Source organism: Phoca vitulina, unplaced genomic scaffold (genome assembly GCF_004348235.1).
Source record: "Phoca vitulina isolate PV1807 unplaced genomic scaffold, GSC_HSeal_1.0 scaffold5, whole genome shotgun sequence".
Classification (NCBI taxonomy): Eukaryota; Metazoa; Chordata; class Mammalia; order Carnivora; family Phocidae; genus Phoca; species Phoca vitulina.
This window is the reverse complement of record NW_022589708.1, coordinates 52,164,388-52,187,748: the sequence shown is the minus strand read 5'-3', so window position 1 is coordinate 52,187,748 and position 23,361 is coordinate 52,164,388. Positions and strand designations below refer to the sequence as shown.

The following is a 23,361-nucleotide window of genomic DNA, read 5'->3' as shown; positions in this document are numbered from 1 at the left end:
GCTGATGAAAGGGCACTTACCAAAAAGGTCAGCTCTGCCATTTCATGTTCCCTGGGCTCAGAATATCAGTACCATCTTCAATCAGCAGCTTCTTTGCAGTGATTTTTTAAAACCACTTTTCCATTTTTTGAGGATTTGTTTGAAGGTAGATATTATTAAAAGAGAATAAAGATAGATATTATAATCCATAAAGCCAAGTAAATAGCAGTTTGTGGCAGTCTGCTGAAAGCAAGTGAATGAATGAGATCACAAAGGTCAACTTCCACATTATGCAAGATGTTCCACTCTTCCCTGGAACATTCTGTGTACCTGACATGACACAGGTCCAGTGGGGACAACAATGTTATTCTGTATATAAATATTAGTAAAGCCTTTAAAGTGAACTTCAAAGTGTTAGGGAAGTATAATTTTCTTCTTGTCTGTAGATTTAAAAACATATAGATAAAGAGTTTCTATTATTTTCCTCCTATACCCCGTTAGTTTGTCTTCCAAAACCCAGGGAGACGTGTGTCCCCACTTTTGAGTTGACTACTTCAGAGTAGGAGTGCTCACACTTTAGACTGTCTAAGAATCTTTTGGAGGTTATTTATTTGTTAATTAGTGAGTTTATTGAGAAATAGTTTGAATATAGTAAAATTTACCTATTTAGGCATATAGTTCTAGGTGGTATGGAAACACCACTACAGTCAAGATATGGAAAATTTCTATCATTCCTCCCAAAATCTCATGATCCTTTGTAGTCCATCCTCTTCCCCCACCTGTGGCCACTGGCAACGTGACGTGGATTTCTGATGCTACGTTTTTGGTTTTTTTTTTAATTGAGATGAAATTCATATAACTTAAAATTGGCCCCTGAAACCATTTTAAAGTGCATGATTCAGTGGGTTTTAGTATATTCACAATGTTGTGCACCACTGCCTAATTCCAGGAAATTTTCATCACCCACAAAAGAAACCCCATACCCATTAAGCAGTCTGGAAATATTTATTTTAGAAACTTGTTCAACATGCAGATTCACAGGTTCCCAAGACTCTGACCTGGTAAGTATGGGGTGAGACTCTAGGATCTGCATCTGTAACAAGCCCCGAGGTGGTCTGATGCAGTTGGTTCACAAAACACACTTTGAGCATCTCTCTTCTAAAGATAAAGTTATTACAGTACAGCACGATATAACCTAAAAGAGACACACATGAAGTAATTGGACTGTTTCCTTAGAAGTATAACCTAAATCTCCCTGGTACTTCACCATTGTCTTTCAGCAAATGACGTCTCATTAACTTTAACAATTAAAATTTTTCTTTCCTTAACCCCACCATTCATTTGGGACCTCTATCTCCTCAATAGAGATTCTTCAGGTATTTCTGAGCATCTAGAGGGATGTTTCACATCTTTTTGCATCCTCTAGTCTCAAAGCCACTTGGAGATTCCTAGTATCACCATTTATGCTGGCCATACCAAGAATGTCAAAGTCCACGGCAAGGGGTGTTGTCTTCCAAGCCTCCCTAACTTAGGGTGGGTTTCCAGGATGCAGACTTGAGATGCAGAATTATGTGCAGCAGGTGTTTCGGGGAGTGCTCTCAGATGACATACCTGTAAAGAAGTAAGTAAGGCAGATAGAACAGATGGAAAGGCCACGAATTTAGCTAATCCTATGGCCAAATCTGAAAGGGAGGGGGGGCCTTTCAGTGTTGTTCCATACTGAGGCAAGCCCAGCTGGGCCTTTGTATATCTGCAGTTGCTAGTCACTGGCCATGGGCTGTTCTCCAGGACAGTGAACAGTTTCTTGTGGTGGAGAGCATTTTTTTTTTTTTTTTGAAGAGGACATATTTATTTACATCACTATTTCTTTTATACAACTATAATTTCCAATAATAAAATCTTCCAGGAAATCAGGTAGTTTTAAATTAACATATTTTGGGGCGCCTGGGTGGCTCAGTCGTTAAGCGTCTGCCTTCGGCTCAGGTCATGATCCCAGGGTCCTGGGATCGAGCCCCGCATCGGGCTCCCCGCTCTGCGGGAAGCCTGCTTCTCCCTCTCCCACTCCCCATGCTTGTGTTCCCTCTCTTGCTGTGTCTCTCTCTGTCAAATATATAAATAAAATTAAAAAAAAAAAAATTAACATATTTTAACAAAGCAAATTTTCACCACATGATTTTTATTTACATGAATTTTCAAGAGTTTAAATAGTTCTTTTGAACTATAACTAAGAGTTCTTATTGAGACCTTACATTTTTTTTTTCAAAAACATTGAGTTGAGGAAATGATGCCTATCCTTATAGTTCAGATCCTTCTAGATGAAGATCTTGTTAACACACTTACAAATGCAAATCTGCTTCATAAATGATCCACATTTTGACGGTGAGCTGAACCTACTTGACAAAGTTATTTTCTAGACAACTTAAATCTCTTCTGGAAGTTTTCTGCATCAGTCATACCATTGCTTATGAGTTGTAGAAGCTGTGAGACATCAGCAGATGATAGTCCCAGCGTCTGAGGTAGGGGTGTTTAGGCCCAAAAGAGGTTTCTCAGCAGAACACTACAGTATCCACTACAGTCCTTTTTTTATGCCACGTGCGTTTTCATAGTAAATTCCTTTGTCTGGAAATAGCTTACCCAGGATTCTGGTTGGTCTCATTTCCCGAAGAATTAAAAAAAAAAAAAAAAGTCAGTGGGAAGAACAAAAGCCCCTACTTCTGCAGTTGATCTGGAGAATGTACGGATACTTGAGACCAACCTCTTCCTTTGCCCATTCTAGCTTCCCCTTAACCTCAGCCAGGAGCTATGCTGGCCTCAGTGGCATGCCTAGTACAGTGACCCAGCCTCTCACCATGACCCTGTAGCTTCTGTATTCGTTGATTTACTATTAAAATGGGGCACTGAGAACCAAGAGATGCTCGCATGGATTACTTGAGCACCAAACATATCCTACCCTGACCACCCCCCCCATTATGGAGCAGCAACTCTTAGCTGTCCCTGCAGCTCCCCATCAACCACCCACCCACCTTGCTCCGATGGGGAGGGGATTTTGACACACACACACTGAGGGTAAGGAAATCAGTCAAAGATATCATACAACAAAGTGACACAATGCGATTTGCATTTTAGAAAGATCATACTGGAAAGAATGTGGAGAAGAGATGAGAGTGTGACAAGACTGGAAAGAGGAAAACTTTAGGAGGTTCCTGCAGCAAACAGAAAAGTTAGCATGAAGGTCTGAACCCGGGCAATGGCAGAGGATTGAAAAGAGGGAAGGATAGATGGCTATGAGATAGAGAAATTCGGCAGGATTTGCTTATCATTTGGATGTAAGAAGTAAAGGTATGAAAAGGTCTAAGGCTTCTAATTTGGTTAAAAGATTAAAATGGGTTATTATTGACTAGCATAGGGACACAGGAGGAGAAGCAAGTTTTGAGGGAGACAGGATGAGTTCAGCTTTGAGTCTAACATACCTGTGAGTCCTTAGATTAAGATTATTCAATTTAGGCACCACTGGCATTTTAGCCATTGTCCTGTTTGCTGTAGGATATTTAGCAGCATCCCTAGCCTGAGACCCACTAGATGCCAGGACCCCCGATCCCCAGTCCTGAAAATCAAAAACGTCTCCAGACATTGCTAAGTGTTCCCTGGGGGACAAAATCTCTCCCCGTTGAGAATCCTTGGGTTAGATGGAGGTTGTTCCCAGGGTTTCCACGGCCTTGCACAAACTAATGTCCTCACATTTGCATCTCAGCCCACACCTTCTCTTGAGTTCTAGACTCACACAATAAACAGCTTACTAGACATTTCCAGATTGGCTGGACAAGATGAGGGCCCAGTTCAGTTCAGGATGATATTTACATTCCATCTGCACAAATTCTATTCAGAATCCCATTCAGGGTGCCAGTTCTTTAAAATGCATAAGGGGGCACAACCTGTTGTCACATTTTTGTCTGTATAGAGAAGTGTCTCTCAAGAAAAAGAGAAAAATGAGAAAGGAAAAAAATTTTTTTTTTTTATTTTGGAGCCCTCTTTCTTCCTGGGAGTAATGGCTCCTTAGTAGTTAAATAGGTGATTTTTTAGGACCTTAGGGAAATCTATGAATTCAGAAACAGACTGTTTAATCACTTGATACTGGTCAGATAATAGGGTTGGCCTAAATTCATGGGTTTAAATGTGTCAAGGAGAATGCATTCTATGTGGGAATAGAGCTGATTCTTTCCCTTCATTTTATTATCTTCTCCAGTAATACAATGAATGTATATTTATTATAGAAACGTTTTAAAACATAAAAAAGATTTTAAAAATTTACAATTATTCATGATCTGACCACTCAGACATATTCTAGATTTTATATCCTTATTATACATTTTTTTAAAAAGATTTTATTTATTTATTTGCCAGAGAGAGACACAGTGAGAGAGGGAACACAAGCAGGGGGAGTGGGAGAGGGAGAAGCAGGCTTCCCGCGGTGCAGGGAGCCCAATGGGGGGCTCAATCCCAGAACCCTGGGATCATGACCTGAGCTGAAGGCAGACGCTTAACGACTGAACCACCCAGGCACCCCTATCCTTATTACACATTTTTTTAAAAATTGGAATCATGTCGAATAGATGGTTCCACTTCCTAGCTTTTTAAACATTATACTACAGAGATTTTATAACTATACTATAGTTAGTCATTCCTATTGAACAATTAGCTTTCCCTATTTCAGAATTATAAATAATGCCACACAAAACATTCTTAGACCACATCTCTGATAACATCCTTGCGTATCTCCTCAAGCTAGAGTCCTAGGGGGTATAAAATGTTTCTAGGTCCCTGAGCCATGTTGTCAGTTTGCATCCCAGAATAACTGTACCACTTTACACATCCACCAGTGATGTGTAAGGTGTGTCTCTTACCCCACTCTCACCTTTATTATCAAGGCTTTAACAAAAATCTTTGCCTATCTGATGTGCATAATCATTTTTTTCCACCTTAAATTAGGCAATAAAATTTGTGTTACTAATTGTTTCCTAAGGTGTACAACACCCATTGTTAAAGTGAGAAAGGAAAAGCATTCAGGCTCATCTGCTGCTCCGAGCCCAGGTCAGGTCACCGTGAGGAGGGATACGCAGTGAATTTGCATCCCCCCAAACTCCTTTATGCACAGTTTCCTCCTACAACCTCCCCTGTCTTAGGGGCATCCAGCATCTTTATGCTTCTTTCCTCTTTCAACTTTTGCCCTCAAAAGCAATTAATTGATGTTGGGGAAGGCTAAATTTCTTAACCATTGATGGGTATTTATTTTTTATTTTTAAAAAGATTTATTTGTCAGAGAGAGAGAAAAAGAGAGAGAGAGAGAGAGAACACAAACTGGGGGAGCGGGAGGCAGAGGGAGAAGCAGGCTCCCGCTGAGGGACTCAATCCCAGGACCCCGGGATCATGAGCGGAGCCGAAGGCAGACGCTTAACCGACTGAGCCACCCAGGCCTTCCCATTGATGGGTATTTAAATTTTGGTTTTATTTCTTTTACTTACAAGTACAGTGATCTGTTTCTTCTACCATAGAGAAGGATGGTAGATAGCATCTATAAGTCCGGGAGGGTTTAAGAGAAGATCCCTGTTCCTGAAAGACTGAGCTGGTCCTGAGAGAGTGAGATCAATGCCTGTATGTTAAGTAGCTATTCCTGAAACCTGTCTGACCAAGTGTCAGAGCAAACGGAGGGAGTAAATAAGTCTGCCTCCCCGGAGGCAGGTAAACCTGTAGATGAGAGCTCTCGTTTGTTTTGTTGACTTGCTCTTTGGATTTGGGATTTTAGGCATGGTGGTGTGAGATATTCCTTCTTCTCTTTCACCTTCTCTCCCTTCCCTTCCTTCCTTCCTTTGTCAAATTACAAAAAACAAAACAAAACAAAACACATGCTTGTTTGAAGCTGCATTTGTTACAACAGCATGTGTTGTTTTTGTAATTTAAAATAATACCAAAGGAAATAGCAAAAGTTTTTCTCTTATCCCTTCATCCATGCCTCTGAGGTAATTACGTTAACAGACTGGTATGTGACCCTCCACACCTCTCCCTGCACTTACAAAACATGCACGAACATGAGCATGGGGGGACTGTTCATTTCTTTTCCTTCCTTTTACTATTATGCCTATTGCTATTATTACTATTATGCCCATTTCTTTGCAGCTTGCTTTGTTAACTGAACAATACATCACGTATATCATTTCAAGTCAATGCATATAGACTAATTCATTCCTCCTCCCTTTTAAAAATAGATAGCTTTTACTTTTTTAATTTAAATTTTAGTGAACATACAGTGCAATATTGGTTTCTGGGGTAAAATTCAGTGATTTATCACTTACATACAACACCCAGGGCTCATCACAAGTGCATTCCTTAATCCTCATCACTCATTTAACCCATCCTCCACCCACGTCCCCTCCAGCAACCCTCAGTTTGTTCTATATTGTTAAGAGTCTCTTATGTCCTGTTTCCCCCCTCCTTTTTTTCTTTTCCCCCTTCCCATATGCTCATCTGTTTTCTTTCTTAAATTCCACATGAGTGAAATCATATGGTATTTGTCTTTCTCTGACTGACTTCTTTCACTTGGCATAATACACTCCAGCTCCATCCACGTTGTTGCAAATGGCAAGATATCATTTTGTTGATGGCTCAGTAATATTCCCTTGTATATATATACACCACATTTTCTTTATCAATTCATCAGTTGGTGAACATTTGGGCTCTCTCCATAGTTTGGCTATTGTTGATAGTGCTGCTATAAACATCGGGGTGAATGTGCCCCTCGAATCTGTGTTTTTGTATCCTTTGGTTAAATACCTAGTAGTGCAGTTGCTGGGTTGTAGGGTAGTTCTGTTTTTAACTTTTTGAGGAACCTCCAAACTGTTCTCCAGAGTGGCTGCACCAGTTTGCATTCCCACCAACAGTACAAGAGGGTTCCCCTTTCTCAGCATCCTCACCAACATTTGTTGTTTCCTGACTTGTTAATTTTAGCCATTCTGAAGGTGTGAGGTGGTATCTCATTGTGGTTTTGATCTGTATTTCCCTGATGTTGAGTGATGTTGAGCATTTTTGTGTGTGTCTGTTAGCCCTCTGGATGTCTTCTTTGGAAAAGTGTCTATTCATGTCTTCTGCCCATTTCTTAACTGGGCAAAATCCTCTAGGCTTTTTGATGGTTTCCTGTCTCACATTTAGGTCTTTCATCCATTCTGAATTTATTTTTCTGTATGGTGTAAGAAAGTGATCCAGTTTCATTCTTCTGCATGTGGCTGTCCCGTTTTCCCAACACTATTTGTTGAACAGACTGTCTTTTTTCCATTGAACATTCTCTCCTGCTTTGTCGAAGATTAGTTGACCATAGAGTTGTGGGTCCATTTGTGGGTTCTAAAAATAAATAGCTATTATTTAATTTAATTTAATTAATTTATTTATTTGACAGAGAGAGACACAGTGAGAGAGGGAACACAAGCAGGGGGAGTGGGAGAGGGAGAAGCAGGCTTCCCGCAGAGCAGGGAGCCCAATGCAGGGCTCGATCCCAGGACCTTGGGGTCATGACCTGAGCCGAAGGCAGACGCCCAACGACTGAGCCACCCAGGGGCCCCAAAATAAATAGCTTTTAACTGAATAAAGTAATAGAGGCACATGGTACAAAGTTCAAACAGTGCAAATGTATACAGTGAAATGTTTGTCTGCCTCCCACCCCGACACTCAGTCCTCTTCCCCAGAGGCAACAACTGTGTATAACAACAGGACATTAAGAAGGGTTTTTCCTTTCTCCCTGGAATTGGCAAGCATGGCCCAGAGCTAAGGACAGAGGCAACAGGACTCCACATTCTATAGACTCCTAGCAACATTTGGAGCCAGACACCTTCCCCAGAGCAGGCAGAAGGTGCCTTAGCACTCCCGGCAGGCACTGGCCTAACTCCCTAGCATGTAGGAGGGCAGAGGAGGCGAGAGGATATGAGAGCCTCGCCATCATCCGGGGCCTTAAGTGGAGAGAAAGGCAGTGTTCTTGTACATACTACTCCTCCCACCCCCAGAGCCAAGTGAAGAGGGAAGGGCCCAAGGGAAGGAAGGACAGTGACTGAAGCTGGCAATGGCATGGCCATTTCCTCACGACTCTACTCGGCAAGGGTGCTGGAGCTTCCTATGAGTCAGGGACACTGTTGCCCACAGCTGAATGAGAGCCATATGGCTTCCCCAGCCCTGAGGGGAACCCCAGCTACAAAGGCTGTGGAATGTGCCACAGGGGCAGGAGCTGAGCTGGCAAGAGCTGCATGGTCTCCTTGGGACACTGTGTGGCAGAGAGGGGCCTCTGAAGAAGATGGGCCTACAGCCCTTGAAGTGCCCATGTTTGGACAATGGCCACACGGCAGTGATGACCACAGTTTAGCTAGAACCGCTGATAAGCAGCAAGGAGAGGATTATAATTGTACCGGGTAAATAAAGAGACCTTTGTTCTTTGCCCTAGATGTCTTTCTGGTCTGAGAAGCTTTGGGCAATAGCTCTCACCTGGCCTGGTAGCACCTTACAGGGTGCAGTTTGGAAATTTGCGGAGGTGGTTTTTGAAGTTGTTGCAATGATAAGAAACCCTTCCTGGCACTGTTGTCAGGGACTAGGGATGCTAGGTGGTCTATCTTACTATAAAACTGTCCCCCACAATTACCCAGTGTTCTTCTGCTCATTCATGTCAGAAAGCTATACAGACCTATCTGAGCCTAGGACCTAACTATGTTTTAAATATAAATATTTTTATAATTTCATTTTACTGTTTATATACCTAGAGAAATATTCAGTGCAAAAACAAAGATTATTTGCAATGTTTTAATATACACTGAATTTTATTATGCAGTGATTATGGGTTGTGATTTAACATGACCCCTCTCCAACAATCCTAAACTACTAGCTAGGGGATATGAAACACACTGTGGTATTTCTGCTCTAAAATCACAGCATCTCACTGGGTTTGTAAAAGGGTCTTACTAAATAGGGTAAACATTGAACAGACTGATGGGGTTGAGTTTTTGTTCTGGGTCCCTGATCATTTTTCCCTCCTGCTCTAACTGTGCACACTAAGGAGAAGGACAGGGGATTCTTGTCTGTTGAGAACCTGCAACATGCCAAGGTGATGCTGGGTAACTAACCTGGAATCCTCAGGTCCCTAGCTCTCCATTTTATCTGTGAGGAAGCAAAGGCTTTAATGAAGAGTAAAGTAGCCAGCCTGTGTGATCCTTCTCTCCTTACTCCCCCTTTCCACTCACATTTGAACTTTAAATGTTTTTGTTTCTCTTTTATGCAAAGTAATCACCTCTACTCAAAGTGACATCCTTCTTCTTTTGTGGTTGCCGATATTCCCAAACACTGGTTTCCTTTGGGTAACAATCTTAAGTTAGCTTTGGCTCTTCTCTTTTGATTTTCACAGACAATTAGGCACCTGGCAATTTTTCTTCCACAGTGGTTCTTGGATTTAACATGTTCTTCCTAACAGTCAAGTCCCTAGACACTTTACATTTGTATGTGGGTAAGTTATTTATCCCCTCTAAGCCTTCGATTTCCCATTCCTAAAACAGAAACAACAATGGCTGAAACGAAATCAGAGCTCAATAAAGCTTACTCAGGAAGCCAATAAGGAAAACAGGATTTACAACTAGGATGGAACCTCCTTCTCCTCCCCTTCCTTTGCAGCCCCTGAAGCGTACTGCAATCCAATTCTGGCACCAATTACTGGGAGTTAGCCCAGACCCCATGAGTTGAAGGACACAGTCCACAGCATGACTGTCCTCACTTCCGACCAACTGCCTACAAATCTAGAGGGTTTGCATGACCCCTCTGAGGTCTGATAATTTGCTGGAATGACTCACAGATCTCAGGAAAGCACTATATTTCAGACTACAGTTTTATTATAAAGGGTACAAATCAGGAACAGCCAAATGAAGAGACACATAGGACAAGGTCTGGGAAGATCCCAAGCAAACAGATTTCATGCCCTCTCCCTATGGTACCAGGATGTATCAACCTCCCAGCATTCAATGTAGTCGCCAACCAGGAAGCTCTCTGTCCAGAGTTTTGGCCATGTGATTTGGTGACCAGAGTTTTTATAGGAGTTTTGATTCCATAATTAAACTCCATCTCTAGCTTCCCCTCCCCACGGCTCCCCTCCCCAGAGGTCAGGAAGGTGGCCTGATATGTGGTTCAAAGCCCCAACCCTCTAATCATGTCATTGATCTTTCCAGCATGACTGTCCCCCATCAACCTATCTAGGGGCCCACCATGAGTCTCCCCATTAGCATAACTCAAATGTGATCCAAGGGGCTCATGAGTAACAAAGACACTTCTATGCCTACCAGGAACCTGAAACAAAGACAAAATTCTTTATTGTATGACAGGCTCCAAAGCAAAATTTGAAAACCACTGACCAACAGAGCAAACTTGAAGCTTTTAAATATAATATAGCCTAAACAGATGTAAATTCCATAAGGGCAGGGAGCTGACTGATTTACTATTCCTCTAGTGAATTACACAGTGAGTAGCATATGGTGAACACTTCGTAAGGTTGCACAGCACTTTCCTTAAACTGAATCATATGTTGTCTGTGACTTTTTTTCCTAGCTACTTCAAGCTCTAAAATGTATTTTCCCTTCTCTGTATCTAATATGTAAGCTCCTGGAGGCTAGATGCATTTGTATATTCTAAGGGTATGATAAATGCTTGTTAAACAAATTAATCCTTCCTTATGAATAATCATAATACACAACCCTAAAAGAATGATTGACTTCAAATGGTGCTGTAATTTAAAAGAAAACTGATACCACACATGATTTGGTCATAACACAAATAAGGCACAATGGTAATTTTAGATAATCATCTACAATTAAATTTGGGGATCTTTAACTGAGAAAATAAAGGGTTAGGTTGTGTGGAGATCAACAGTTTAGAAAAAGGGTCAAGGTTCATCTGTGTTCTAAGAGATAGTTTTTCCTTTTTCTTTTTCAGCTTTAGTGAGGCATAACTGACAAATAAGATTGTACAATATTCAAAGTGTACAGCATGATGATTTGATATGTGTATACATTTTTAAGGATTCCTCTCATCTAATTCATTAATACATACATATATATGTATGTATATATATGCATATATATATATAGAGAGAGAGATAATTTCTTTTTGGTGAGAACATTTAAGTTCTATTCTCTTGGCAAATTTCAATTACACAATTCCGCATTATCAACTATAGTCACCATGTTATATGTTAGATCCTCAGACTTGATTCATCTTATAACTGAAAGTTTTACCCTTTTACCAATTTCTCCCTATTTCCCCCATCCCCTAGCCCCTGGTGATGAGGGAGCAGAAGGCTAGCTGAAGACAAAGCATAAGCGGACACCCTGCAACCTCCCCCCACCCCTCACTCCTGGGTGGGATATGTGTGACATTTTTCCAGGGATCTCCCAACTATCTTAATGTTAATACCTTGCTAGAGGGGAAAACAGCCTTAACTTGACAATGGCAAGGCCTCCCGTATCTTGTAGATATCTTGTAGGTCGGTCCTCTTTAGCATATGAAAGTTCTTTTGAAACCTCCCTTTTCCTTACTTCCCCCAATTCCTGAGTATATAATCACCACTCCTCAAGACCCCGGTGCAGCAGTTCTTTCTGCCCAGGGGTTCTGTCCCCGTGCTTTAATAAACCACCATTTTGCACCAAAGATGTCTCAAGAATTCTTGCTTGGTCATCGGCTCTCACCCCACCAAACCTCACCTATATTCCAAAACCACTTTTTATTTCTAAGAGATAGTTTTTGAAGCTGTTATAAAATTTACATTTTATTAGTAGATACACCTGCTAATATTTCTATCATTCCAGGGATGGTCAGTGTATTTGGTATGGAGTCATTCTAAACGATGAGGAACTATGCTCTCTCTTCCATTCTTGCCTCGCACTCCAACTATAAATATAAATGACTGTTTATTATATGGATTTGGTTCTAAGGAAAATGATTTTTCCATAACATACTGCCCCCATGCATGCTTATTTCCTCTTCGCTATCTATATGGACTGTTTTGTCCAAGCCTAACCACTTCTATTTCTTCTCTAGCCTCTGTTTACCATATTGTCTTTTGAAAATCACCACTAAATAGTACTCATTAGTCATCTACTGTATCAGACATCATCTCTGACATCTGGGCCTTCAGTCTTAAAAAGGTAATGCCAAAGAATCTAGTAAAAGTGATAAAAACAGACACAAAGTGGCTAAAGTTAAGTATAAAAAAACTAATAAACACTTCATACCCATTAAGAAGACTGCTATTAAAAACAAAGCAAAGAGGGGAACCTGGGTGGCTCAGTTGGTCAAGCATCTGACTCTTGATTTCTGCTCAGGTTGTGATCTCAGAGTTGTGGGATCCAGCCCTGTGTTGGGCTCTGTGCTCAGGGTGGAGTCTGCTCCCCACTCTCCCTCTGCTCCTCCCCCTGTCTCTCTCTCTCTCCCTCAAATGAATAAATAAATAAAATATTAAAACAAAACAAGACAAAGCAATAACAAGTGTTGGGAGGATGTGGAGAAACTGGAACCTTTGTGCACTGTTGTGCACTGTTGTTGAGAATGTAACATGGTGCAGCCACTGTGGAAAACAGTATGGTGGCTCCTCAAAAAATTAAAAATACAATTACCATGCGATTCAGAAATTCCACTCCTGGGTATATCTCAAAAGAATTGAAAGCAGGGACTGGAAGAGATAGTTGTATTACACATGTTCATAGCAGCATTGCTCATAATAGCCAAAAGGTGGAAGGAATACAGGAGTCCATCACGACACATGTGGATAAACAAAATGTGGTGGATACATACAAAGGGATTTTTTTTCAAACTTAAAAAGGAAGGAAGTTCTGCAACACAAGGGTCCATCAATAGATGAAAGGATAAGGAAGAAGTGATATATATATATGTATATATACACAATGGAATATTACTCAGCCAAAAAAATGAATGAGATCTTGCCATTTGCAACAATATGGATGGACTGGAGCGTATTACACTAACTGAAATAAATCAGACAGAGTACCAGAAAGTAACACATAGAGATGTCCAATCCCTATATTGTACACCTAAAACTAATGGAACATTGTGTGTCAACTATACTTCAATTTAAAAATATATATATATAAAAAAGAAACTGTACTGTTGTTGTTGTTTTGCAAAAAAAAAAAAGAAAAAATTAGAGAAGGAAATTCTGACATATGCTACAAGATGGATGAACCTTGAGGACATTACGCTAAGTAATAAGAAATAAGACTGGTAACTGTGTCCTGAGATGCCCAGTTATTTGCTTAAACATTCTGGGCACGTGGGTGTGTCTGTGATGGTGTTTTCAAATGAGATTAATGCTTGAATTGGCAGATTGAGTAGAGCAAATTGTCCTCCCTGATACGAGCAGCCTTCATCCACTCCATTGAAGGTCTAAATAGAATAAAAAGGAAGAGGGAACTCCCACTGGCTGATTCTTTGAGCTGGGACGTGGGTCTTCTCCTGCCTTTGGACTCCAATAGAAACATCAGGTCTTCTTGGGTTGCAAGCCTCCCAGCTTTTAGAGTGAAACCACACTGTCAGCTCTCCTGGATCTTCAGCTTGCTGACTGCAGATCTTGGGACTTCTTGGCTTGCATAATGGTGTCAGCCCATTCGTTATAATAAATCTCTTTGAATCTATATCTATGTCTATACATATATCTATATGTCCTGTTAGTTCTGTTTCTCTGGATAACCCTGACTAAACACATATGAGGGACTTCTAGTAGTCACATTCCTAGAGACAGAAGGTAGACCCATGATGGGCAGAGGCTGGGAGCAGGAAGAATGGCGAGTCATTGTTTAATGGGTACAGACTTCTGACTGTGCAAGGTGAAAAGACTTCTGGGGATGGATGGTGGTGATGGTTGCACAACAGTGTGAATGTACTTAATGCCCCTGAACTGCATATTTAAACATGGTTAAGATGGTAAGTTTTATGTTATGTGCATTTTGCCACAGTTTTAAAAAATTTAAAAATGTTAAAAAAAAAAACCCACAACTAATAGTCTTAACTATTAAACATACCAAAGTTAGCTGTGATGACAACCCAATGTAGCAGTGTGACTGTTATTTCCCAATCTCATTATCCATGGTTTGTGTTATGGAATCTGGTATTGGTGGGAGTAATGGCAGCTATTACCAGCCTTTGCTAATTTTTTGAGACTTGTTAAGAATGTAGAAAAAATAACATTTTCATTTATTCAAAAATACTTAATGAGCACTTACTCTGCCAGGTCGTGTGCTAGGCACTTGGGAGTAGATGCTCAACCGACAGCCCCCTGCAGCTTAGGGCCCAGTGAAGGAGAGAGACAATGAAAGGCTTATAATAGCCTTACAGGTTGTCATAAGGGCAATGAGATTGAAAATAGGGAAGGAGGCCTACTTTGATAGGGAGTCGGGAAGCTTCTCTGAGAAGTAGCATTTTAAGCATTTTAAGCTTCTCTGAGAAAGAACCAGCTGTGGAAGAGAATTCTGGGTCGAGGGAACAGTGGGAGTAAAAGCTCAATAATTCCTGAACTACTGAAGAAAGTGGTACTTATACATGGTTGCTTACCTTGAATGGTGCTGAATGAATGGGATTTCCACAAGGTTACAGAGTAATGACATAGGAGATAGGATGTTTTCAGCTATAAAATAAGAGGCTAATATTCTGTGATAACTAGATGCTTTTGAAGAAATATTTTAAGGAAAAAATCTCTAAAATAAATAGTTCTTGAAAAAATGGGCACATGTTGCTTTTTATCAGTTAATTGTATACACTTGACATTTTTTTATTTTTAATTTTTTTTAAGGATTTTTATTTATTTATTGAGAGAGAGAGAGAATGATAGAGAGAGAGCATGACAGGGAGGAGGGTCAGAGGGAGAAGCAGGCTCCCTGCCGAGCAGGGAGCCCGATGCGGGACTCGATCCCAGGACTCCAGGATCATGACCTGAGCCGAAGGCAGTCGCTCAACCAACTGAGCCACCCAGGCGCCCAACACTTGACATTTTTGACATGACATTGACATGTCATTGACATTGACAATTTTAAAGGAAATTTATAGACAATCTTTTTAAGTAGTGAAAATTGGTCTCTAATTTAGCTTCTTGATAAGCTCATATATGGTGAAATGGATTTGTGTTTGTGGTTCTCAGACCAAATCCAGTATTAGAACAATTGACATAACAGGTATTAACTCAGAGTCAAAGGGTGGTGCTAGGAAAATGGGTTTCCAGAATGCTGGGAAGTGTGGAACTGAGACACTGGGGCTCACTCTGCTCTCCCTTGCTGGCCTTTGAGATGCAGGGATCAAAAGAGCTTGACATAAGTATTTCCTTAGCTAGAAGTACATAGATTGATTACATTTTTCCTGAATGGGCCTTGAATGTAATGTTGTTACTAGAACTGAGCTTTCCACACTTGGCCATACCCTACCTGGAGCGAGCAGTTGTGCTGGAAGGATGTACCTCCACTAGGGATTTTTGGGGGCCAAGGGAAATACACATGTGTGGCCATCTTGCTTCCACCAAGATCTTTTTCCTTTGTTAATAAGTTAGGAGCTTGATGTGACTTGCATTTATAATCTACAGCTCATCATGTTTTCACGTATATCGAGAAGTCCTGCAAAGTGATGGATACAAAGGACAGCCACATCTCTCAGCCAAGCCACTCCTGTAAGGCTTCTGGGGAAAAACTGGCATCAGTCAGAACTCTTGAAATTACAAGTAACAAAAGCTAAGTCAAACTTACATTAAATAAATATGTATTTGCTAGCCGATGTCCAAGGGGGTGGCTCAGATTTGGCTGATTCAGAGTTCAAAGTATATTGCCAGGACACCTTGTTTCTCTTTGTCTTAATCATTTGTTTTGCTTTCCTCTTGTCACAGGCAGGCTCTCCCTGAATTACAGCAAATATGGCCTCAGCAGTTCTTGAATTACATGGGGGCTGTAAACACGTGTAATCTGAGTAAGGAAGAGTCCCTGCACCCATAGCCATCCCTGATGAAATTCTCTGACTGGTGCTGGGTCAAGCTCTTTGAGTCTGAGTCATAAACCCAACCCTCTGCCTGGTGAAGTGGGACCAGGTCTGGGAGATGCAGGTGCCCAAAGGAAAAATGGTTACTCCCATTAGAAAAAGTGGAAGGGCAGTTCTGGCAGGCATATATATAAGAGACTACCTAGCAGAGAAAGAAACCAAGAAATTGCTCTTTTGGAGGAGAAGGGACAGAAGACTGTTGTACTCTTTTATATAGATATATTTTTTAAATATAACAAAAGCTACTTATCATAGTAATCAAGACTTCTAGACACCCCCCACACTGAATTTACATTTAACATCCACTTAAAATCCTTTAAATTATCAAGTTGCCTAATGTCCAAAGCTTGTTTACTCAAATTGTTAACATTTCCTGAATACCTACTGTGTGACTTGTTGACACTTTCCATTTATTGTTGAATCCTCACAATACTCTATTAAGTATTATTTATATTTTACAGATGAGGATATTGAGGCTCAGACAGGCTAAGTAATTTGCCCCACGTCACACAACTAGAAATGAAGTGTGATTAGAGCCCAGATTTGCCTGGTTCCAAAGCCTATAGTTTTACTACTTCATGTTTATTCCTTAGTTCAACTTATTCGTTCACAAGGACTTGAGGATTGAGCTAGATAAGTGCACTGGGGGGAAATAACTATGTAAGTGTATTGACAACCTACTGAAAAAGTGTTAATAGTCTTTTTTTTTTTTTTTTAAAGATTTTATTTATTCATTTGACACAGAGAGAGAGGAGAGAAAGAGGGAACACAAGTGGTGGGGGGGTGGGAGAGGGAGAAGCAGGCTTCCCACTGAGCAGGGAGCCCAATGCGGGGCTCAATCCCAGGACCCTGGGATCATGACCTGAACCGAAGGCAGACGCTCAACGACTGAGCCACCCAGGCACCCCAAGAGTATTAATATTCTTGATATGGAGAGAGCTCTTAAAATCAGAACAATATTTAAAAAAATCAGAACAATATTTCAAAAAATACATGAAGTATTAGACTGATTAGTAACAAAAGTGCAAATAACTTTTAAACGTGTGAGTAAGTGTTGATCCTCACTGGTGATCAAAGGCATAAAAATTAAAATAACAATGTCAGTTTGGGGGTACCAAATAGACAATGATTTTCTTTCTTTTCCTTTCCTCCCTCCCTCCCTCCCTCTTTCCTTCCTTTTTTCCTTCTTTTAATTGTGTAGGGAAGGGATCAGGGAAGCAGAGACCCTCATACAAACCGGTGAGAGTAAATACTAGTACAATCCCTTTATTTCCCCAAATCTAGCTTTTTAAGATTATTGTGAGCAAACAGCAATCCCCTGAACCCCCACCCCATCAATCCATTTCCCACAACTGTTTTCAACTCTTTAGCTGATTCTTAATATCTGAATTCTTAATATCTCTAACAACATGCTTATATCGCTACTTTGTGAGTTTTCAATTTTAGGTGTTTTCCTGAGTTTTCAGTTGTAGGCATTATCTATTGATTTTCGACTTTGGAAGAGGGGAATTTAGCTCTGTCCTCACTAGTTACTATCCTCCTATCTTACTAATTCAGTTATATCATAATTTGGCTAGCTTAATATTCAATGTTTATATGATTATGACTACATAAATGCCAGTTACAATCGAGCCGCATACTACACTGTACTTTACCTTTCCTGTACCTTCTGTTTTCCTTGAAATTAATAGTTATCTTTTGTTTGTTTAGTTTTTCATGGGCTCATTATTAACTCATTAACTAGTGTTGTTTTCCATTTTCTTGGCAATATCTAGTGACTTTGATTTTCTTGAAGTCTCTTTGAACCCTCTGATCAGATCCTATGGAGACTGGTAGCCTTTTGGCCTGCTGCACAGCTGTCTCCTTTGGCTCTGTGTTCATCAATTAGGGATTTCCTTTTCCTTTCTCCTGTGCCACATCTTTATCTCCCTACGTCAAATGTCTTCCTCTTTCTTGGCTTCCTCTCTCTCTTCCTGAGGAAAGGTGCATCAAAATACATTGTTTTTGAGATTTTTACATGTCTGAAAATGTCTCTTTTACCTTCACTCTTAATTGATAGTTTGGCTGGGTATGTAATTCTTGAAAATAATTTTCTTTCAGAATTTTGAAGGCATTGCTTCATTGTCTTCTGGCGTCCACTATTGTTATAGCAGACAAACTTCTCCCAGGGGCAAGTATAATGTATAGAGAATATATTTCTTGCCCTAATGTACCCATAAATAAAAAATACGCCATTTATACATTCAACAAACTTAAATATTGTAACTCAGTGCAAAAGCAAAATAAAAAGTTTTCTTATTTGCATCTTTATTATGTTTTGTAAACAGGCACCTGGGGGTATACTGTCTCTCTCTTTTCCCTTTGGCTATGACTTTGGAAGTCCGATGCTATTCTGATTCTTAATTCTTGATGTAAAGCTTGATTTTCTCCCTGAAAGCTAGCAAATGTCTTTCTTTGTTGTCAGTTTACTGAAATTTCACAAACAGCTTCCTTTGGCTAAGCCTTTTTAATCTGAAAACTTGCTTCCTTCATTTCTGGGGAATTTTCTTCAATATTGATGATTTCCTTCCCTGTTCATTGTGTTCTCTACTTCAGGAACTCTTGAACTCTGGAACTCATTCATTAGAACTCCTGGACGGATCCTTTAATTTTTAAATGTTTTCTTTTCCTTTTCTCAATATTTCTGTTGCTTTTTCTGGGAGACTAATGCAACTTTATTTTTCAACCTTTCTCTTGAGTTCATTTTATTTCTGCTACAAAAATTAGTCTTTACACATAGCTAATTTTTTTTTTGTTGATTCTCTTATCTTTGTTTTTCAAGTCATTAATTTTTGTCTTTAGTATTCTTTCTTTCAACTTCCTTTGGATTTAATGTGTTTTTCTTTTTTATACTTAAGTTGAAAGATTAGTCCATTAATTTTTAGCCTCTAAGCACAGTAAAGCTTTAGATCCACATCACAGGATTTAATTGGAGGCATTTTCATTAATGTTCAGTTCCAAGTGTTTTCTAATTTTATTTTCTTCTTTGACCCATTAGTATACAGAAGCATATCTATTTTTTAAAAATGTCATAAAATTGATTTCTTGCTTAATTGCATTAAGATCCAAAATTGTGTTCTCTGTTCTTTGATTTTTGTTGAAACTTATTTTATGGCCTTTAACATAACTCATTTCTAATGTTCTATTTGTTCTTGCAGATAATGTGCACTCTCCAATTTATGCTTACTATTTTTTCTGTATGTTAATCAAATAAAATTTGTTAACGGTGCTGTGCAAATATCCTATATATTTACTGAGTCAACCTAAATTAAAATTATTGGCTATATTTTCTTTATAACAAGCAAATACTCTATATTCAGGCATCAAACCCACCTGAGTTTCAGATAGAAGCCACAAGTTATTAAAGAAAAAAAAGTTCTACCTAGAATCAAGCAGATAGGTGTGATGCCTTATTGTCTACCTCAGCAATTTTTTCTCCTAGTCTACCATTTAGCTAATTGTGTAGCCCTTTTCCCACCCTGGCTTTATGCTGGGGTCTTCAATCTACTCTTTGTCCTGTGTGTCACCTACAGCTATAGGCACCTGGGAGAGTAGATGTTTTCAGGGCATCCAAAACCTTTCATGATTCCTCAACCTCCCAGACTCTTCCTCCAGCTTTATTCCTGAATTTAGAGAATTTTTCCTACTTTCTTATAAGCTTACTAATTCATTTTAAGTGCTGTTTTAAAATATTTTATCCAGTGTTATTGAGTATTTTGTGTGTGTGGTGGTGTTCCTCCAGTGTATATTTCTTACCTTACTCATTTCTCTCAACTTCTCATGTTCTTGCTCACTCTTATTTCATAAAGGCTATGTATTCTTATATCCTTAACCATGACAAGCAGCATTTTACCCCCTCATCACTGTAATAAATTTTCAGTGATTTACCTATCTTTTGAATTGACATGCTATTTTTATTTTCTTTGTCTCACAGTATTTTTTAAATGGATTCCATTTTTCTCCTTTTTACTTACTTTTGGATATAGAATATTCCATTGATCCTTACCTGGTCTTTGCCAGCAGACAGACTGGTCAAATTGTCTTTGGCCCTCTTGTCTGTCCACTTGTGTGCTGGTCAAATTCCCTTCACAGATCTTAAGATCTAGCAGGCTTTGGCTCTTGTGGTTCCTTTGGGTTCCTTCCCATACCCTGAATAGATGGGATTTCAAGAAAGCCTAAGTTCAAAGTATTCTCAGGGCTGCTATTCCTGCCATGTCCTTGTCTAAAAACATGTCATGATATAAAGGGGCCATCATCTGTTCTCTTCTTTCCTCTTTTCTCCAGTGCCTTATTCAGTTTTTATTTTATTTTATTATTTTATTTTATTTTAATCGTTTGTAGATAAGGGGAGAGTACTTACAAATTGTTTTAGAAGACAGCTTTAGCAGCAAAACAGAACAATGGAGAGAACTGTTACTAGTTTTGTGACTAAAATGTGTGGCATGCAGGTGATCTCCTATAGATATTGTTAAAAATGCATATTCTTGGGCTTTTCAGACCTACTGAGTCAGAATCTCAGGGTGGGGGTGGGGAGTGAAGCCTGAGAATCTACATTTTAACAATTCTCTAGATGATCGGGATGCACACTGAATTCTGGGAACCACTGGTGTGGACCTATGATTTCTTACGAGGGCGAACAGTAAAAAGGGATGAAGCACCTACCTTTTTAAAACAGGGCATAACAGGGATGGATTATTAGTTGAATTTCCCATCCAGTTACATTAATATGGTAGGAAAAATATTCCTTCTGGACTCTGGAAAAAAGATTAACAATCAATACCAGTTTTTGGTAGTATGGTTTTTTAAAAGTATATGACTAGTTATTTCAGTGAGAATTTGAGAGAAATTACACAGAGGTTGTGATAGGCATCTTTTAAAACTGAAGACCTCTGGTTTATCTTTCAAACATTGCTGAGGTCTACTTTTTCCGATTCAGACTCATTGCCACCAACAGGGGTTCATTACTGTAAGCAGAGACTATTTTTACTGCCACACAGCTAGAATTTGATGCTTCCTTTGTTCCTTACTCAATTCACAATTCATGTCACATCGAAAACATGATCAAAACATCCAGTGGCTACGCAGTCTGCCTATATGATAAAGTCCAAATTTCCAACTTCATCCAGCCATTCAAGATTCTTCATTGTATAATCTTTTCTTCCCGCCCCTGTTCTCTAAGATTACGCCTTTCTCACCTGGCTGGTCTCATCGTCCCTGTCAGGACTTGCTTGTCAGGACTCTAAGCCTCTGCTCATGCTCTAATACCCACTTCTTTGTTTATCCAAATCTAAAGTGGCATTCAAAGTAAAGCTCAGGTTTTACTTTTTCTCTGGCTCAAATTTTTCCTTCACACTGCAGATTTGTCACTCTAAAATATCTTCATTTTCCCATTTCCTGGAGGATAATATGTAAACTCTTTCACCTCACATACAACACGGCCCCAATTTCTCTTTCCAGTCTTATCTCTACAAACTTTATGTACTTGACCTCCAGACACAGTGAATCACTCTCTGATTCTCAGTCTTGCCATGTTATGTCCAGCTTTCCGTACCTTTGTACATGCTCTTCCCTCTGCCAGATATGACTTACCCTTTTCTCCCCTTGAAAAACTCTCAAATATCCTTCAAGACCCATTTTAAACTCTCTGTGAAACCTCTGACCACTCCCTGGTGAAGCACATCACCCCAGAGTATCTTGAGTCTAAATATCCTAAACATGGATCTCATTGTATTGCAATTCTTCATTTGTAGGTTTGTTTTCTGTACTGGATGTGGGCCCATTGCTAAACAGTACCTAGTAGGGTACTGTTTATCCAACAGTTGCTTGAAAAATGTTGCTGAATGCTTGAATGCTGTAACCTGTATTGATTTCCCCATTGTCTCAACTCCAAGAGCTCTTAGTGCTTACATCAGTCATTTTGCTCAGTTTCCTCACATTGTTCTTCTACTGTCTCAAGTGTATGCCGGATTCCAGCAAGATTACATAGAGATGTCCTGATCAAGACTTCATTTTTCCAGCCTCAGTGTCTTCACCTGTAAAATAGAGGATAATAATAGTACCTCAGTCAAAGTGTGAAATGAAGTATTGCACTGAAGTGTTTAGCACAAGGCCTGGCACATAGTATGAACACAAAGTGGGACAAACATTTCATACACTGTTACATCTTGCATTTCTGTCATTTCCCCCTAGCAGTCACATAGGGCTCTAGTGAAGATGGTATGAGAACATACACGTGAAACGATGTTGTAATACACTATGCAAACATTTACCTTTATTTTCACTGTGTCCTAACTAGGTTAGAAGCCTGTTTCAGCCTTCACCCCTTAGGTCCTCAGCAAGATGCACAAAGCCTTATCCAGCTCAGCTTTTCTTTCACAGCCTCCTATCACCTCTCAGCACCTGTCACAGGGTTATGACATAGTAGGTGCACCATTAAAGAGAGTGACAGCTCCAGAATTACCAAGGCCTCTAGCTGCAAGTGAAGCCTTCTGCATTCTTTTTGTTTGCTGTTTGCTTTGTATTACTTGATTTAAACACTTTGCCTTGGTCAACTCGCTCCTGACATTTTGGAGATGCTTAGTTTGCTTTATGTGTGCTCTTCCACCTTTGGCCAGTGTCCTACTTTTTTCCTCTTACTAAAGACATAAGTTATATTTATATAACTCTTCCACTGCAGAATGAACAAGTGCTTGATTTGGGTCCTTTCTGATATTTTGGCCATTTGTGTATATCACTAAGATGTGACTTTTGCATTTAGAATATAAGACATGGTAATACACATACAGAAAAAAAAAAAAGATAAAGGATAAGGCTTTCAAATACTGTATGGAAACACAGGTATGGTTACAATGAATCGAAATAGGTGAAAGTTCCCACAATCTCGAGAATACGTACGCAATTTCTGAAAAGGATTTGAAGCAACGTACAGGGAAAGCGCAGTATAGTAAGACTGGGCCATTAACCAAGAAACGAAGACTTGCATCTGAAGAGTTGCATCCTAAAACCCTGAGGCATTTCCTGAACTCAGAGTTTACGGGACTACCCGGTACCGACTGGAGGCCGGCCTGGTGAATCCAGGCGAACCGACGCAGGTGCGGGCGAGGCCAGCCATGGAGCCCAGGCCCCGCAGCTGCGCCGCACGAGCACCCGGGCAGCGGGCCGGGCTCAGCGCTCCGCCGCACCCGCTCGGCGGTCGACCCCCGGCGGCCGGTGCGGGATTCCGCGGCTCGCGCTCCGCAGGATCCCTCCGCC

General features: G+C 40.1%; 1 long non-coding RNA gene across 2 annotated transcripts; it reads right to left on the bottom strand.

The window, feature by feature from the left end:
- Positions 1-1,418: 1,418 nt before the first annotated feature.
- LOC116631616 lies at positions 1,419-23,344 on the bottom strand. Of its 2 annotated transcripts, XR_004299220.1 has the most exons (5): positions 23,005-23,344; positions 22,018-22,142; positions 20,773-20,864; positions 20,117-20,259; positions 1,419-1,590 (listed from the first exon to the last, which is right to left on the bottom strand). It is a non-coding gene; the product is annotated as an uncharacterized LOC116631616 (long non-coding RNA). The 2 variants fall into 2 exon arrangements; XR_004299219.1 differs by lacking the exon at positions 1,419-1,590 and having other exon boundaries at positions 18,913-20,259.
- Between the last annotated feature and the right edge of the window lie 17 nt (positions 23,345-23,361).